The 17,113-nt window shown below is 32.9% G+C and overlaps 1 long non-coding RNA gene across 1 annotated transcript; it reads right to left on the bottom strand.

Annotated features, from left to right (window-relative positions):
- Nucleotides 1-420: 420 nt before the first annotated feature.
- On the bottom strand, nucleotides 421-15,955 carry LOC128223093 (uncharacterized). Its single transcript, XR_008259286.1, has 8 exons — nucleotides 15,889-15,955; nucleotides 7,479-7,534; nucleotides 6,115-6,148; nucleotides 5,917-5,942; nucleotides 4,908-4,941; nucleotides 4,708-4,733; nucleotides 1,808-1,870; nucleotides 421-605 (listed from the first exon to the last, which is right to left on the bottom strand). It is a non-coding gene; the product is annotated as an uncharacterized LOC128223093 (long non-coding RNA).
- Nucleotides 15,956-17,113: the final 1,158 nt, after the last annotated feature.

The raw sequence follows: 17,113 nt of genomic DNA, 5'->3' as shown, positions 1-17,113 counted from the left end.
AGAACACTAAAGTCAGCCATTTTTGAAAACCTTAAGAAAAACTGTAATGACTTGTCGGACAATTTTCTTATGCTAGTTCAAGGGATTGAACTATTTGTTTAAAATATAAATTATGACAAAAGTCTTGTACGGATATGACATTGAGTTTCTTTTTATTGTCAGTTTAGACAGAGACATTTCAGTGCTATGATTATAATTACGGCATAATTCGATTTGTTTTATTTTTACAGTGTTCCTTTTTGTACATGTACCTAATGTAAAACTAGTTCTTTTTACAAAATTGATTACGTACCAAACTTTTTTTTGACCTTTCTGGTACAAATCGAGAATCAAAATCTTCGGCTTGTTTTCCAGCTTCGTATTGATGCCCGGAAGGTTGTTGTCAATATCTACCAGTGTACTGATACTTTCCTCGTCCCGATCCGGTTTTCCTTCATAGCAAATATTGTAATAATTGCCGTACGAGGAAACTATGCAAATGAAGCAATCGGTGTTGTCTGTTTTTGTTAATTCAGACTCTATCTGATATTTGCAGGATTTGCCCGGATAAGTCCCCATCATGTGATGCTGTTTCTTGAATGCTGGTTTACATGGAGCAAACATATCTGTAAATAAAAGCGTTGCACTTAAACTTATTATCTGTAAAAATACATAAATATATCAAATTGTATGACAACCAGGCTACTTTCAAAAGCAACTGGAATTCGTTGGCTTAACAGTTGGCGAAATTACACATCATTTTCTGGAATGTTAATCATATTTTGTCAACTGTTGGTCATTTAAATCCTTTTTAGACTTTGCAACGTAGTAAATACAAACTTTTATCAACATTGTCCAAAATGAAGACACTGCTCTGTTAAGGAAAGATATTTTTCAAAAGACTATATGGTTAAACAATTAAACATAAAAAAAACCGTAATGTCCAACTTTTTCTTTTCTTCGTTTTCAGGCATAAAATATAAACATCGACATCCTATGCAAAGTTCATAATGATTGAATACACACAATTAAAACAATTGCTTATTAAGGACCACATGAGATACACTGATCTTTTCCTAAGTATTATAACTGGTTAACGACTAAGATAAGATAAGTTGTGTTCTGTTCCGTTTATTATAAAACTAACAATGACAGATATTATTAGAACATCATTAAGTTTTAAAATTCGAAGCTTCATTTATAAGAATTGCCACAAAGAATGACTGTTACCTGTCAATCACGTACGTTTTGGTGAGTACACCACCAACTGTTTCTTATAAGGGCAAACAAAAATGTGATGCCACCGAATATGTAAACGACCACATCCATATGGATTTGTTTCACAGTTTACATAAGTGTTAAGTCATCGTTGCTGTGATGCCATCGAATATGTAAACGACCACATCCATATGGATTTGTTTCACAGTTTACATCAGTGTTAAGTCATCGTTGCTATCAAATGAGTTTGTTAACGCCTTCAAACTCTATGTTAAGACAAAAGAGCACTGAGTGGTAACTCTTTGAAACGAGAACGCAACAAAAATCGTATCCTAACATTAAATACCTAGGGCGATTATTGATTCACGATCAGTAGAAATGAGTTTGAAATTATAGAATAGTATTTTTAATTATCATCTTGGTATACAATTGGTAAAAATTGGAATTATATTGAAAGCACTTTACTGATGCTTGTTTTTGACAAAATAACATGCAAGCACTCGTGAAAGGAATTGAAAGGCATGCCTTATTCAGTTCAGAATATAACATAAATTATGTAAAGCTCTGGCTTAATTTTGTTATATGAACAAGAAAAAAGTGTATCACATACTTTCTATCATGGCTTTTAACGATTTGGGTGCTTGCTCGAAATTGCATATCCACACGAGTTTGCCTACAATATAAAATTTACTATCAAATAAAATATAGTATAATAAGGTATATGATAACAGCAAATATTTAATCTAAAATAAATAGTGTAGTATGAAAAATCTAGTTAATACATATACTTGCAACTCCACTTGTACGGGTTTTATAGCCACCTGTTCGCGTTTATCCAGGCGCAGGGCATAATTTGGTTGGATGCAAACATTAGGTGAGAAAAGCATTCGGTTGCAAACAAATATCATATTTCCATGTATAATTGTTTCGAGTTGTATTTGCATGCGACCAAAACAATCTGAGCGCTAATGAACAAAATTCATCTCTAAAATAATTATCATGAAACATGAAAACATTGTAGTTAATGAAATATGCACAATGCGAACATATGTTGTCATTAATCAATACTTAATTAGTAATTAAAAGAATGAAAATTATAATGGCTTAATTATTTGTTATATTCTCGTGTAAAAGTTATCGTGTTACAAAAGCTTTCATGCTGATGTTTCTTGCATCAATACAATTATTCCGAAGTTCTGAGGAAAAGTCATTCAATTTGCTGAAATCGATCAAGTCTATCAATCCCTTTATTTATCACATTATTATATGACATGGTAGTACCATAATAAAATATTGTGTTTCCATAATTAATTGTATTATGTAAACTGTTTGGGGAATTAAACTGATAGCCTAAATACAAAAACATTGTCACTTTTATGTAAGGCATAATTATGAATTATGCAGTATCAAATAAGTCGATGAACAAGGTGTACCTAAACATCATATTGATAATAATGTTAAATTACAAGTTGTGTTGAATGATAATAATAAACACATTCCTACAACTAACTGCATAAAATGCATAACAAAATGTTTAAATCACGGTTTAAATTTAATTACATTTCTTTTTCTTCTAAACAGGTCTCGATTTTTACTCACATCCTGCTTAACTGCTATTAAGTTTCATGTGAAAACATACAGTAGCAAAGTTTTCTGAGAATTCTCAATAATAATATCAAACAATTTAGACATCATATGTATCACTATTGCAAACAACCGTGGGTTCATGGAATCGATGTATGAATGTATTGATAATGATGATTCTTATACCGATACTTGTTTATTAAAGGTTTTTGGAACTAACTCATATAATAGTATAATACTATTTTGTATATTTCCTTCGACATTGAATAAGACATCAACGGGCCATCATTAGTAACACGGTAAGTGTGTCACAATTATTCAATTGCAGATAGGCTAGATTTGTTTATTTTTTTATGCCATTGCGTTTGTTAACAACGGGATGCTGAGGTAAAACATTCACACGGAAACTACAAGTTTAACCTGAGTTAAGTGCACAAGAGACATTTTCAAACCAATTGCCGGGACACCTCAAAATGGAATGCAATTACATATTGAAATTTTATTGCTTCAAATACAATTTTAGTCATAAAATAACACATACTATCCTTAATTTGACTCAAAATTTGTATTGAACTGCTATATAATACAATACAGAATAATAAACTTATCAAAGGTATACAACTTTATAACAATGAAATAAAACAATTTCCTTTTGCTGGCGATGCTACATAAACTTCTAGATTTTCGATAAACATTGCCCATAACAAAGGTGAGCACATTTCTCCCTGCTTCAAGCCGGTAGCTATATCAAAGAAATCGTAGAAAAGGTTGCAGAATCGTACCTGTACTCGTATATTTTCATACATGTTTTTAATAAATCTAAACAGTTTGCCCCGTAAACCAAGTTTTTTTTTATAAATCTTCCACAGACCATTTCTATATACACTGTCAAAACATTTGGGCATATAAATAAAGGCTGCATATAGGCGTTTTCCTTTAAACAATGTTATGGAACAATTCCAACATAAAGGTTAGTGAACAAAGTGTATACTATCATAAATTGTATACAAAAGGTATCATATTTGTCCAACATATCTTTGATTACAGATCAAAGGAATTATATAGATTTGTAGAGATAAAACATATTGATACCATAGACAACTCTGATTTCCTAGACTTACAAACACAGATACCTTTATCAATACAAGTTCACAAATTCCAGCTTATGCCAATTCTGTTTAGAATATAAAAAGAGACAATGGCACATTTTTTTTGGTATTTAAGACTTGTACAAAATTTGTAAAACAATTTTAATAACCTATTATTGTCAATAAATATCCCAATTTGTCAAAATATTAAAACCAAAAGTTTTTTTATTTTTTTCAAAAATCAAATTTTAGTCGTCCTATCATTTTCTTGGTTGTGTTGTTGAAATCTTTTATATACTTTATGAAGTTAAGAGATATTACTTCAATGTTTACAGCTTTCCAAATCTACGTAGGATTGCGATACAAAATCGAACATGAAATTGCATTGATTTCATGAATGACATATTAACAGTCCACGAGCAAAAATGGCATGTATTGAAATAAAAATTACATTTATTATAAGCAACACCCCCTTTTATAGTCTTTTTTTTCCTTTCCACTTTTTCGTATTCTTTAAATGCTTTATTCAATTGTTAATATTTGTTTATTTTTTTAAGTTTACAATTGATCTCTCCTATTTGTGTTTTCTTTTCTTTTTTATCAGTTTGTTAAACAATACTACTCACTTCTTAAATAAACATTACATAATAAACATCGTTTGTTTTATACTACGTATGTATGTGATTAATTGTGTTGTGTTATGCGAAATTATTTTATTCGGCACAATATAAAGTTACAACCAGCCATACACAGTTAATGGACGGTCGTAAACTTGCGCACGTATCTTAATGCTATGATGTTATTTTATGTTATAAGTAATTAATCGGTTAAAACTGACCTTGCTGAATATTGCTGTATTTCTCACTGAAATAAGATCATAGGAATGTATTTGTATTTGATTAACTAAAATAATACCATGTGAAGAATATATATATATATATATTTAAATTTCCTTGATACTGACGCGTGTTTCATTCTATTCAAAAGTAAAAAAAGCCGTTTACAATTAGGACAACGACGAATGCTTTGCATACTTACTATTCCTTAATCCTAGGAGGAATCTCATGCGGCACTGGAATCAAAACAATGGCATTATAAATTATAAATAAAGAAGAATATCAAGTGAAAAACTGTCACATGTTAGAATAATAATTGTCCGTTTGATGACAGGTTTTCTAGCGATAAAATTGTATTTATTTTAACAGCACAATACTATTTAAATGAAAGCGATCACAAGATGCAAGCATAACCGAGCATTTTACGATTGTTCATAAGCATAACAATATGACCGATGGAATGGAAAAATGACGCTTTTTTCAAGTAATATTCCACCCGAACAATCTTAAAAACCTATTATTGTCAATAAATATCCCAATTTATCTAAATATTAAAAACAAAAGTTTTTTTTTGTTTTTTTCAAAAATCGACTTTTAGTCGTCCTATCAATTTCTTGATTGTGTTGTTGAAATATTTTATATACTTTATGAAGTTAGGAAATATTACTTCAACGTTTACAGCTTTCAAAATCTACGTAGGATTGCGATACAAAGTCGAACATGAAATTGCATTGATTTCATGAATGACATATTAACAGTCCACGAGCAAAAATGGCATGTATTGAAAGAAAAATTACATTGAAGCAACACCCCCTTTTATAGTATTTTTTTTTTCTTTCCACTTTTTCGTATTCTATAAATGCTTTATTTAATTGTTAATATTTTTTTTTTTTTAAGTTAAACATTGATCTCTCCTTTTGGTGTTTTCTTTTCTTTTTTATCAGTTTGTTAAACAATATAAAAATGTATATTATTTTCTGCATGGGCACCATTCTCACTTCTTAAATAAACATTACATAATTAACATCGTTTGTTTTATATTACGTATGTGTGTGATTAATTGTGTTGTGTAATGAGAATTTTTATTTATTCGGCACAATATAAAGTTACAACCAGCCATACACAGTTTTTGGATGGTCGTAAACTTGCGCACGTATCTTAATGCTATGATGTTATTTTATGTTATAAGTAAGTAATCGGTTAAAACTAACCTTGCTGAATACTGCTGTATTTCACACTGAAATAAAATCATAGGAATGTATTTGGTTTTTACAAACTAAAATAATACCATGTGAATTATACAAATTTTTTTTAAATTTTCTATACACTGACGCGTGTTTCATTCTATTAAAAAGTAAAAAAAAACGCCGTTTACAATTAGGACAACGACGATTGCTTTGCATACTTACTTTTCCTTAATCCTAGGAGGAATCTTATGTGGCCCTGGAATGATAACAATGGCTTTATAAGTTATAAATGAAGAAGAATATCAAGTGAAAATACTATTTAAATGAAAGCGATCACAAGATGCAAGCATAACCGAGCATTTTACGATTGTTTATAAGCATAACGATATGACCGATGGAATGGAAAAATGACGTTTTTTTCAAGAAATATACCACCCAAAGATTGGTACAAAAGCGCCAAGGATCGAAAGCTAGAGTCAGAGGCCGTATTACATAAATGAGCATTGCAACTTGCAACTTCCGTATCAAGTTAATGACGAAAATGTTGAACGGGTTATGAAGCCCGTTTTCTCCGAAAAAGAACCAGACAAGATAAAAGCAAATAAAGATGCTAATATAAGATATGTGTTTTGCTCAACATTTGTTAGTTGATTGACTACAATTTGATTTGCATTATTGTGAACAAATTGTATTATTTTATAAAAAACTACTAACACCTTCTTGATGACTATTCTCATTACATTTACCCCAGTCGTCAAATTAAATGGCTATGGATAAACTAAAGGCAGAACGACATTGTATTGTTTATTTGTGCCGGATTTACAGTTTATAGATACTATCAGCCCTAGTTCGCGGCAAATTATGACCCCAACGTCACTATTTGAACAAACAGTTTTATATCATAGACGTTTAGCTACTTAACCAAATATGTTTCATATTATCTGTGAACAGACAAAAATATTTCGTTTCTCTTGTATAATAAAAATACTATAGAAAGGTATGCCAAAGGGCGGCCGATCCATCCACCTCAACAACTGTTTGAGTTGAGCAAACATTGAAAAAAGCTCCTAGCGGATGCTACATAACAAACATGTTAGATATTATGTGGCTTTTGTTTGATATAAAGGACCTTCGAACTTTCTAAACGATAAGGCAAAGTTGTTCATAAACATATTAATGCTATTCCGTAACAGAACATTCAGAACGAAACAAGCCACTGTTTATAAATATCACTACGTATATATTTATATGTGTTTCTCTGTTGTCTGTTTTTATTTATGTTATAGCGTACTTATATATGCAATATGTTGTTTTTTGTAACAAAAAGGGTAAATCCATAGTGTTCCAAAACTAGCACAACTCGTAAATGGGAATGAGGACATTTTGACGAGCAGATTACCCGTTGTGGAACATTATTCAATTTTATTTTTTTTAATTTTGAATATTTCTGTATAACTGTGTTTAATTATGGCAAGAAAAACAACAATTTATATTGTTTTCACTCCGGTGCTTTATATTTAACTAGACACGATTTCATGGTATCGCATAGTTCATCTTAGTAAAAAAAGTAATAAGCGCATACACACCTGGTTCACTAACAGCAGTCCTCGAGGATGTTTTTGTAATTACCTATTCCATCAGACTAAAAACAAAAACACAATTAATATCAATCATTTCGAATTATATTGTTTTGATAAATGTACTTGTGCATATGGTGTTTGAGTTGGGTTGAAGGATCGGTAAACATTTGCGTACACTTGATTTAACTTGAAACACACATACACACACGCACGCACGCAAGCAAGCACGCACACACGCACACACTGCACACACACGGTTAATAATTTTACTAACGTTTCTTCTGTTATTTTGTGGAAAATAAAATATGTTGATTATGTATTCATATCTATAGCGATGCTGCATCATGTGTTACTTGTCAAATGGAATAATTAATTAAGTCCTTCCTACGGTTTATAGCACAGAGAAATGTAAATAATTGAAAGGAAAACTCTCAACAAATACAATTACACTTACATTGCTTTGATATAACAAAAATGCTAAAATATTCGAATTGTTGTCTTCTGTTCACTATTAGTTTTAACGACTTTTTCGTTGATGTAGGCTAGAATAGAATTTCGGCAATCGTTCTGCCTACAATAATAACAATTGACATCTTTATTCATACTTTTATTCATTGTTGAACTTGTTTGCATGTATTGTGTGTAATTACATAAAATAAAAGGACAAACAACTCAACACCAACAATAAAAATTGATATCTTTATACAATGTTAAATTTGTTTGCATGTATCAAGATGAAATAAAAAGACAAAAAAAACTCAAAACTATATAATTCGCCGTAATTCTTTGTCGTTTTTTTTCTGGTCATTTTTGACGTTTTCACTATCATTTTAACATTTCAAATTTGAGTATTGATTTGAGCCTTAATGAATCGTTTGTTTCTTTTGAGAGTGAAGATTAAAAAAACGTTTTATTAATCTCATATCGTTTTTGACGTTAGATGATTGTATGCTTAAACATAAGCAGTGCATTGTAAAGAAAATAAATAAAGTCGTTCCTTAGTACGCTTTAAGATAACACACTCGCACTCTAACATTGCATTTTAAACCGTTTTTTCCCGTGTTAGTTACCTTCAGAAAAGGGCTGCATATTTCATCGATAAAACAAAAATCATTGCATAAAAAATCTTGCAGCTGTTTTAGCGTAACGGTATGTTTTATTATGAGGCTGTTACTCCCCTTTGAAAATTTGGCGATTTGGTTAAACCTTTTATATTTGCTTATGATTAATAGTTTTCTAAACGAAAGGCAATGGCAGATATACTATAAATAAAGCCTAGAAATAATTAAAGCCAAAACTTGATTCGATCATAATCATATAAATGTGTTGTTATAGTGCGTCCTTCCGTTCAAAGTGCGTTCCTATTTGTACTGCATGGTAACCTTAAACAACTGGATTATTGATCCTCTGTTGGCAACAAAGTAATAACAATACTAATAAATTTTGTACAAACCTGCAATTGACATACACATGTTTTAATATGATACAGATAAATAAGTGTCCAGTGATAAAGAAAAAATATTTATTGTGCAGTATACAAACACGTCATTCTTTCCGATATTTCTGCAATAGCTTTTATACTACAGTATAGTGTGTTGTTTGAGGAATTTTTGCGTTTATTCCATGTTTCTGGGTTTGTATGTGTTCGTTTTGCTGTTCGTTTTGCTGTTCTGTGCTATTGGCACTAACCCTGTGCCTTTGAATGAGGTTTATATTTTGACTCCTGGTCTTGTCTCTGTACTAATTTATATAATTATTGAAGAAAAGAAAATAAGTCATACAATTAATCAAAATTTATAGCAATATATCTTGATACAGGTCTAAGGTATTGTAAAATATATCGGGATTCGTATCGCATATTGTTATACCCCTTGAAACAGATAAAATAATAGTAAAAACAATCCTATAGTTATATGTCGTTTATCATAGTGTATTTGCATGGCATTGGTTAAAATGTTTAATACTTACACCACAACTTCCAAATTTACTAAACTGCTTTTCGGCAAATCCAATTAACGTAACATCTTCGGATGCGTATTATTGTTTATAATAATTTGACCCTTTACTTAAGTTATTTAATACCAACTTTTGTTCTACAAATAGAAACATTGATCTTGACATTGATCCGAGGGGCCTCAAACGCATTTCCATGAAAAGTATCGATACACTCTTCCTATGTACCAAGTTTGGTCACTATATGTCAAATCTTGCTAAATAAATCGATTTATAAGGTGTCTTTGACGCTGCCCTCTCACCAGCCCAACCACGCAATTAATTCTAATAACTATCTATCCCTTTTTAAAAATCTGGCTAATTATGCAAAAGTATTCCTGTCAAAACAAAATAAATAAGAAATAAAAATATAAAATAAAAGAAGAAGTAAATCAAGGGCCAGCATTTGTATTCGGGGTGAAGATGGAGTTATGCAATCTTATTGTAAGATGGTCGTCACTAATTGTGCAAAGCATTAAGTCAATTAAATGAAGGGTACTCAAGTTTTTATTAAAATTCCCTACTTTCCTTAAAACTATAACCTGCCCTTAAACATTATATAACCTGCCCATAAACATTTACCAAACGTCGTAGGTCAATCAGGGGTCATAAATTGTAATTAGGGAAATATGGAGTTACGTTAGCTCATTTTGAGATGGTAATGAACGATTGTGTGAAGTATTAAGTGAATCAAATTATTTATATAGAACTTATTAATAAAAATCCCAACTTGCCCAAAAAAAATTCTGTTTCTGGGTCAAATTGAGGCCATTTTTGTATAAAGGATACTATGGGGTTATCTAACCTCATTGTATGATAGTCCTGAACAACTGTAAAAAGTATTAAGTGAATTGAATGATGTTTTTTTAAGAAAAGTGAAAATTTAAAATTGCCCTATAACTTTAACCAGGCTCCGACGCAGGCGCATTCTGGCCCTCTTGTAACTCAAGGGTTTAATCAAGGGAAATGAACTGTTATTTAAATGAACACATATTAGTTCAAATGGCCTTGTTACTTTATAGATATTATTCTGCCCTAGTTCAATTTTTTATCAGTATCAGCCCTCCATATCAGTCAATTATTCCATGCTAAATGTAAATCGTCAATCGTAATTGTCATTTTTCATCATCACCTTAGGTCGGCTGATGTTAAATACCGATATATAGTCATATTTCACCGCAAATGTTGTGGGACAATTTAAAACATAACTTTCTGGAAACATAATTAATCAAATTTCATGAGTCCGATCAGTTCAGAACATATTCCAGTGAAAGAAAAGTATCGGGAATAGAGTACCTGTTGCAACCGAAAAGGTAGGTATACAAGCAATGTGCCGCATTTGAAAACATTTCAAGAATAACAATGCAAATCTTATGTTCTTTCAATGAACTATTTAATATATCGTTCTGATTAACAGATATCCAATGATGGTGGTTCAAATATTGTTTTTAGTACAGAATTCTGAAGATGACGACCTTTTATACGCCTGTTTTTTTTATCAAAGTGAGTGTCGATTGCTGTTTAGATATTGGTAACTGTTCAAGAATGGTGTAAAACACAACTAATTTAAGGATTGCTTATAATTTGTTTTGATTTTTCTTTCTTATTTAATTGTTTAATTTAGAAACTTTATCGACGATTTAACGGAAATTGACGTTTTCTTAAGTAGAAATAGACATCAAATAACCGGTGATCACTGTTACATCTTATTCATTGCTTTGCAAACTGATTTAACAATTTATGGATAACCAATACCTGAGACATTTGCAAAAAGCTAGGTTCTAAATGACCTGAATGTCATACTCTAAGACTTTGATTACTCAATATTTATTTATAGTTCTATCCGATAGTATAAGAATGTTCGAAAATCATAAAAAAGTCCAAAACACACTCCAGTAATAAGTTTACGATGCACACTGAACGAATATTGGCCGTTTATCATACGAACCACTACCATTTTACTAAGCAAATTATACTAGCGTTGTCTAATCTGAACTGATATTAAGCATGCCTTGTTGTAAAACATAATTATATTGATTCATTAATTTCATTGGACATCTGTTTGTTTGTGCCTTATACAGGAGGAGTGTTATCAGGTATGCTTGTTGTTTGAAAGTTATTACTAATTACTTTATAATTGCGATTAATATTGTCATCTTTCTACAATCGTAGGCAAAACGCAGTTTCTATGTATTACTTTAAATGATCTACACGGCTTCCACTTGAAAATAGAACAGGTAAACCAAAAACTGACCTGAATTGAATTAGCGTAAAGTCATAAAGCCGTATACCCTTATGCCAAAAAAGCAGACTTGAATGTGCTTTTTCTGTTTAATATTTCAATGAAGTATCATATCGAATACCTTTGGTATCAACTGCCTCAAACGCATTCCTAAGATCCGGTATCAGTATAAGTCAAACGTTTGATAAAAGCCAGTCAGGCTGAGCAATGCGAATGTGTTTGGTATGCCATAAAATACAATAATTAAATATTTGTCTAAGTCATTAACTAAATTACTACTTCTTTAAATACGATTAAAGAAACATCTTAACCTACGCAAATATCTTGATGCAAGATTAGCCAACGAACCGTCATTGAAATATCACAACTGCTAATTAGGAATTTAAAATGTTCGATGTCATGTCAAATTGTCACAAATATTTTAAAGAAATGACGTTATCATCCTCAATTTGTTTTTAACTTCTAAATAAGTTAATTGCATCTTTTGTCTATTTATTTTTTCCCTGTGTGTTTTTTTTTTAATATATGCTTGTTTTTTTGTTCTTTTGAGATCTGACAAGAGGAAAAGCGGTTACTAATTCCAATGTCAGTAGAATGTTTTGTTTTGTCATCCAACTCCTGCATCGTTTATGATTGCGTGTTTTCCACTCGTGTTCGACATAAATTAAGAGCTGAAAACGTTCTAGATTACATAATGTTTTCATTTTGTTTCGAATTTGATACCTATCATAAACGCGCAGATGTTGCATACTAAAGAAAGATTTTTGGCAGTTAAGTTATATATTCCTGGTTGATTTCGCTCCGTATTAAGTTTTTAAGAAGTCATTTATAATATTATTTATTTTCGTTTATAGACAAAATATATTTGCAAATACACGTTATTTGTTGTTGTTTTTCATCGTTAATGTGTATCATTTCTTGAGTTATATACGATTTTGATGAATTAGTGTAAATAGTTTTGCCGAAATGATAGTGGCTATGTTGTCTGTATGCATTGTATAATGCTAAGTCGCATTGAAAGAAATTATACTGTCAATGAGTGTTTGTCTGTATACAGGTCTCGTGGACAAGACAACAGCAGCTGTTGAAAATGATGGACTTTAACCACATTTCCACTGGTTAAAACAACATCAAACATATGACATAATTGATGGCAACTGCGCTGATATTCGACTCGATCAGCCAATCAGAAACAAGGTGTTTATACGAGCTGCCACTCAATTTTATTCTCACTGTAGTTAGGAGTTGATAATAGGATGAATTTTTGAGTTACTGTGCCGGTTTTAAGGTGTTGATAATACGACCTTTAAACTTTGGTGATACTTCCATGGTAATATGGCATGGATCATACGAACTGTCAACTTCAAAACTTTTTCACTCGTGACAAGGCGTGGTATATACGGACTGCCAACTTCCTAAATTTTTCACACGTGAAATGGCGTGCAATATACGGACTGCCAACTTCCGAAATTGTTCACACGTGAAATGGCGTGCAATATACAGACTGCCATTTTCTGAAATTGTTCACACGTGACGAGGCGTGGTATATACGGACTGCCAACCTCCGAAATTGTTCACACGTGAAATGGCGTGCAATATACGGACTGCCAACTTCCGAAATTCTTCACACGTGACGAGGCGTGGTATATACGGACTGCCAATTTCAGAGTTTCTTCACTGGTGACAAGACGAGGGATATACGGACTACCAACTGTCGGGTTTCTTTACTGGTGGCAAGGCGAGGGATATGCGAACTGCAAACTTCCAACATTATTCAATGTTGACAAGGCTAAGATTACCCGAACTGCCATCTTCTGAACCACTTCACTGGTGAAAAGGGGTGGGTGATACAAACAGCCAACTTTAAACTACCTTCAATGTCGACAATGCGAAAGAACCCGAACTGCCATCTTCCGAGCCTCTTCACTAGTGCCGCTGCGTGGGTGATACGAACTGCCATCTCCGAGATTGTTCACTAATGATATTGTGTGGATAATAATGACTAGAAACTTCAAAGCTTCTGTACTAGTGACAAGGCATGTGCGATACGGACTGCCAACTTCCAAGCTCCACTTTTAACAGGAGGCGGGTGAAATGAACTGCCAATTTCCGAGCTCCTTGACTACAACAATGTGTGGGTGATGCGAACTGCAAACTTCCGAGCCTCCCCACTAGTCACAAGTCATGGATGATACGAATTGCCAACTACCGAGAATCTTCACAAGTGACAAGGCGTGGGATAAATGGACTGCCAACTTCCGAGATTCTTCACTGCCGACAAGGCGTGATTGATACGAACTGCCAACTTCCGAGCTTCTACACACGTGTCAAGGCGTGGATGATACGAACTGCCAACTACCGAGCCTCTTGAAACGAGAAAAGCTGTGGGAAAAACGGACTGCCATCTTCCGAGATGTTTCACTTATGACAAGGCGTGGGATGTACGAACTGCCACTTTCCGAGATTCTTAACTGGTGCCAAGGCGCGGATGAAACGAATTACCAATTCTGAGCTTATTCGGTGGTGAAAATGCTTAAGTGATACGAACTGCCAACTTCCGAAGTTCTTTACAGGTGACAAGGCGTGGATGATACGAACTGCAAACTTCCAAACTTCTGTACTGGTAACAAGGCATGTGTGATACGGACTGCCAAATTTGACTTTCAACAAGGCGTGGATGAAACGAACTGCCAATTTCCAAGCTTCTTCACCGTCGAGAAGGCGTGGATGATACGAGCAGCCAACTTCCAAGCTTCTTAACCGTCGACAAGGCGTCGACGATACAAACTGCCAACTTCTGAGCTACTTTACTGGTGATAAGGCGTGGATGATACGATCTGCTAACTTCCAAACTTCTTCACTGGTGAAAAGGCATGGATGATTTGGACTGCCAACTTCAAACTATCTTCACTGGTAGCATGGCGTGGGTGATATGAACTGCCTAGTCCCGAACTTCTTCACTTTCGACAAAGCGTGGATGTTACAACCCTTCAAGTTCCGAGCGTCTTCACTATCTACAAGGCGTGGATGATACGAACTGCCAACTTCCAAGTTTCAATAGTGCCAAAGTGTTTGTGACATGAACCGCCAACAACCGAGCTACTTCACTGGTAACAAGGTGAGGATACTACGAACTGCAAACATTCACGCTACTTAAATGGTGTTAAGTAATGCGTAGGTAAATCGAGTGTCAATTTTCCAAGTTCAATCAATGGTGATAAGGTTAAGATTATACGAAGAGACAAATCTCGACTTAATTCATTGATGATAAGTTGAAAATACTACGATTTTGTGAGCTTCCAATTTCAATCACTTTTGGAAAAATACTAACTGCAAATCCCCTAGCTACATTCCACAAGTGATTAGGCGTTTATAATTTGCAATTTCAAATTCCGATGTGCTTGCCTGGTGTTAGGACGCAGATTTTACGAAACGAAAACTTCATTTTAGAATAAGTTTAGAACAATAACAACATTTTCCTTCCTTACTTTAATTCAAAATTACTATTTTGATTGGTGAGGCTGTAAAACGTCTGGATGTGAACAGAAGTATGACGATCAATAAATTGTCAACGCACTTAAAAACATTCTTGTTCATGGACAATGCTTAGTAAAGATATATAAACAAGTTCAGTTTTCTGTCTACCAGATCGTATATTACTTGCATGTGTTTATTTTTTTTTAACCTGATGGTGCATCATGAAAAAATAAGATATGATTTTATAATTACATATTGAAAAAACTATACGTCATTATTCTGTTTAAAGATTGGAGCTAAATGGTGTTTCTAAATTCAACTGTACACAAAGTATTTCTACAAAATTTATCCTAGATAAATATGTAATAATTTGAAACTCTCTAATATTGCGATTGCGTTCTTTGTTTTCACTTCACCTGCAAGACTCAGTTTTTTTCCTCAAAATGTTCAATTAATTATGGATCCCAAAAATACGTTCCAGATTGGATGAATTCACATTTTTTTTCGAATCACACTCTTAAATGATACATTAGCAAATCCACATACATATTCGTAAGAGTTTCTATGAGTTGAAAGCATGTATGCAAAAAGCTTTCAGATATTTTTGATAAGCCTATTAGCCAACTTTTTAGTTATTTATAAACAAAAATAAAACAAATATTCTGTTGAATCTTTAAAATAAAACAATGAAAAAAACAAACTTACGAATAATCCTCTAAGATCCTCTACATTATGTGAAAGCCGATCAACATTTGATCGCACTTAGTGTTTGCAACTGTATGCATAAACGAAACAGGATATATTTTAATATAACCTGCATTTAGCTATACAACGGACCAGGTATATATGAAAATACCCTTGAAAATAGTCTTTTGAAATGACATTCCAATGATATTATTTGGTTCATGTGCGAAAACGATCAATATAGGCCATCAAATATAAACATATGCTTTCGATATTAGAAAAAAAGTGAATTAATTGGTTTAGTTCTCTGTAGTCAGTGAAAACTGATTAAAAAATCAACAATATAATGTCCAATCTTGCCTAAATGTACTTGATTTGTCCGCTTTGCCAAAATGTTCTTACTTCGTTTGCTTTGCCCAAATCTCCTTGCTTTGTCCGCTTTGCCAAAATGTACTTGCTTTGTCCGCTTTGCCAATATGTACTTGTTTTGTCCGCTTTGTCAAAATGTACTTGCTTTGTCCGCTTTGCCAAAATGTACTTGCTTTGTCCGCTTTGTCAAAATGTACTTGCTTTGTCCGCTTTGTCAATATGTACTTGCTTTGTCCGCTTAGCCAATATGTACTTGCTTTGACCGCTTTGTCAATATGTACTTGCTTTGTCCGCTTTGCCAATATGTACTTGCTTTGTCCGCTTTGCCAATATGTACTTGCTTTGTCCGCTTTGTCAAAATGTACTTGCTTTGTCCGCTTTGTCAATATGAACTTGCTTTGTCCGCTTTGTCAAAATGAACTTGCATTGTCCGCTTAGCCAATATGTACTTGCTTTGACCGCTTTGTCAATATGTACTTGCTTTTACGCTTTGTCAATTTGTACTTGCTTTGTCCGCTTTTCTGAAATGTCCTTGGTTTGTCCGCTTTGCAAAAATGTTCTTGCGCTTTCTTCTTTGCCCAAATGTCCTTGCTTAATCCTGTTAAACGAAATATCCTTGTTTTGTCCGCTTTGCCAAAATGTATTTGCTGTGTCCTCTTTGCCAAAATGTTCTTGCTGTGTCCGCTTTGCCAAAATGTACTTGCTGTGTCCTCTTTGCCAATTTTTTCTTGCTTTGCTCGCTTTGTCAAAATGTACTTGCTATGTCTACTATGCAAAAATGTACTTGCTTTTTCTGCTTTGTCAAAATGAACTTTCTTTGTCCGCTTTTCAAAAATGTTCTTGCTCTTTCTTCTCTGCCAAAATGGCATTGCTTCAT

The sequence above is a fragment of the Mya arenaria genome, chromosome 17 (assembly GCF_026914265.1).
Source record: "Mya arenaria isolate MELC-2E11 chromosome 17, ASM2691426v1".
In the NCBI taxonomy this organism is placed as follows: Eukaryota; Metazoa; Mollusca; class Bivalvia; order Myida; family Myidae; genus Mya; species Mya arenaria.
Note: the sequence above shows the minus strand (reverse complement) of the source record. Positions and strands in the feature narration are given on the sequence as shown.